The 2,500-nt window shown below is 56.9% G+C and overlaps 1 non-coding gene across 1 annotated transcript in view; it reads right to left on the bottom strand.

The window, feature by feature from the left end:
* The window catches only part of LOC125798600 (18S ribosomal RNA), a 1,864-nt gene extending 197 nt beyond the window's left edge, over positions 1–1,667 (bottom strand). Inside the window, exon 1 of the ribosomal RNA XR_007437393.1 lies at positions 1–1,667. This exon is cut by the window's left edge and continues 197 nt beyond it. This is a non-coding gene — a ribosomal RNA (18S ribosomal RNA).
* Between the last annotated feature and the right edge of the window lie 833 nt (positions 1,668–2,500).

Consider the following 2,500-nt stretch of genomic DNA (forward strand, 5'->3'; position numbering starts at 1 on the left):
CAGCGCGAGCTGATGACCCGCACTTACTGGGAATTCCTCGTTCATGGGGAATAATTGCAATCCCCAATCCCCGTCACGAACGGGTTTAAGCGGATTACCCGCGCCTCTCGGCGTAGGGTAGGCACACGCTGGCCCGGCCATTGTGGCGCGCGTGCAGCCCCGGACATCTAAGGGCATCACAGACCTGTTATTGCTCCATCTCGCGTGGCTATACGCCACTGGTCCCTCTAAGAAGTTAACCGCGACCGCGGGGGGCCGCGTAACTATTTAGCACGAAGGAATCTCGTTCGTTATCGGAATTAACCAGACAAATCACTCCACCAACTAAGAACGGCCATGCACCACCACCCACAGAATCGAGAAAGAGCCATCAGTCTGTCAATCCTTTCCGTGTCCGGGCCGGGTGAGGTTCCCCGTGTTGAGTCAAATTAAGCCGCAGGCTCCACTCCTGGTGGTGCCCTTCCGTCAATTCCTTTAAGTTTCAGTTTTGCAACCATACTCCCCCCGGAACCCAAAGACTCTGGTTTCCCCGCACGCTGCCCGGCGGGTCATGGGAATAACGCCGCCGGATCGCGGGTCGGCATAGTTTACGGTCGGAACTACGACGGTATCTGATCGTCTTCGAACCTCCGACTTTCGTTCTTGATTAATGAAAACATTCTTGGCAAATGCTTTCGCTTTCGTCCGTCTTGCGCCGGTCCAAGAATTTCACCTCTAGCGGCGCAATACGAATGCCCCCGGCCGTCCCTCTTAATCATGGCCCTGGTTCAGGAAACCCACAAAATAGAACCGGAGTCCTATTCCATTATTCCTAGCTCAGGCATTCAGGCGAGTTTGGTGCCCGCTTTGAACACTCTGATTTTTTCAAAGTAAACGCTCCGGACCCCTGAGGACCGGACACCCAACCAAGGGCATCCGGGGGGCGCCGGGAGGCAGGGTCTGGGACAGGCGGTAGCTCGCCTCGCGGCGGACCGCCAGCCCACTCCCGAAGTCCAACTACGAGCTTTTTAACTGCAGCAAATTTAATATACGCTATTGGAGCTGGAATTACCGCGGCTGCTGGCACCAGACTTGCCCTCCAATGGGTCCTCACCCATGTGTTTAGGATACGTTCATTCCGATTACAGGGCCTCGAAAGAGACCTGCATCGTTATTTTTCGTCACTACCTCACCGTGTCGGTAATGGGTAATTTGCGCGCCTGCTGCCTTCCTTGGATGTGGTAGCCATTTCTCAGGCTCCCTCTCCGGAATCGAACCCTGATTCCCCGTTACCCGTGGTCACCATGGTAGCCCCCTATGCTACCATCGACAGCTGATAGGGCAGACATTCGAATGAGACGTCGCCGCCGCGGTGGGCGCGCGATCGACCCGAGGTTATCTAGAGTCACCAAAGGGCCGGGGGAAACCCTCGCGGGTCCCCCCGGGTGGGTTTTGGGTCTGATAAATGCACGCATCCCGGCCCCCCCGAGAGAGGACCGGTCAGCGCTCGTTTGCATGTATTAGCTCTGGAATTACCACAGTTATCCGAGTAACGTGTGGAGCGATCAAAGGAACCATAACTGATTTAATGAGCCATTCGCAGTTTCACTGTACCTTCCGTGTGCACTTAGACCTGCATGGCTTAATCTTTGAGACAAGCATATGTTACTGGCAGGATCAACCAGGTTGCTGCGAGTGGTTTTTGTCACAGAAAAAACCATTGGTTCTTAGAGGGGAGAGGGATCGGCCCCGTACCGTCCGAAGGACCCCCCGGGGAGGGGGGGACGGGCGGAGAGGCTCGTCCGAGCTCACCCCTCATTGCTCCCAGTGGAAATTAGTGTGGCAACTCCGCTGCGCGAGTTCCCGCTTGCTTCGGGGATAACAAGGAAACGCTCGTTCCGAAACCGGGGGTCCGGAGCTTTTTGAAGCCGGGTGCTGGAGCTCGGTTGGACGCGAGGACCACCGAGGCATCCGAGTCCGACGGCTCCGGGCCGACCGGTTATCGTGTAGGGCAGATTGAGATATAGACGGGCCGTCTACGACTCCCTCGGATAGGTTCGGAAAGGTCCTCCCCCTGACGGAGGACCCCCCTGGAGGCTAACCCGCTGGGTCGGGTAGGAACGCACCGCGCACAGTGGCCACGGAGGGCCGCGCGGTTGCCTACCCAGGCGGGCTCGGTAGTCCATTCGATCGGGTCAAAATAATGAAAGAGATACCCCCCCTGGAACCGTCTCTGGAAGTTTGGTTTTTCCTCCGTACCGCCTGGGGGGCGGGGGGCGGGACGGAGGCCGACCTGCGGAGCTTCTTGGTCGGGTAGGATCGGGTCCGTGTTATAGTGTCCAAAAATCCACTTTGGAACCATTATTGGGGCTTTATTTAAGCTCTGCCATGCTTAGAAATGAATGGAGAATCATCTCCAGTGCTTGGACCCCTAGTCATTGCCACTCTCCTCAACAGTCCGACGGCACCCCTTTGAAAAACCCCCCGACGAAAAATCCTCCAGAGCGCGGGCGAACTCGCT

The sequence above is a fragment of the Astyanax mexicanus genome, unplaced genomic scaffold (assembly GCF_023375975.1).
Source record: "Astyanax mexicanus isolate ESR-SI-001 unplaced genomic scaffold, AstMex3_surface scaffold_63, whole genome shotgun sequence".
Lineage (NCBI taxonomy): Eukaryota > Metazoa > Chordata > Actinopteri > Characiformes > Acestrorhamphidae > Astyanax > Astyanax mexicanus.